The sequence below is a fragment of the Trichechus manatus genome, unplaced genomic scaffold (genome assembly GCF_000243295.1).
Source record: "Trichechus manatus latirostris isolate Lorelei unplaced genomic scaffold, TriManLat1.0 scaffold00155, whole genome shotgun sequence".
NCBI classification, from domain to species: Eukaryota; Metazoa; Chordata; class Mammalia; order Sirenia; family Trichechidae; genus Trichechus; species Trichechus manatus.
In genome coordinates, this window is record NW_004444091.1 from 6,231,051 (window position 1) to 6,231,316 (window position 266).

Sequence of the window (266 nt, forward strand, 5' to 3'; positions counted from 1 at the left end):
GGTGTGTATATATCTATTTGTGTGACAGCTCTTATTTCTTATTTCTCCAAGGAGCAGGATAGCTGGATCATATGGTACTTCTATTTCTAGCTTTTTAAGGAAGTGTCAAATTGATTTCCAAAGTGGTTGTACCATTTTAGATTCCCACTAACAGTGTATAAGTGTTCTAGTCTCTCCACAACCTCTCCAGCATTTATTATTTTGTGTTTTTTGGATTAATGCTAGCCTTGTTGGGGTGAGATGATATCTCATTGTAGTTTTGATCT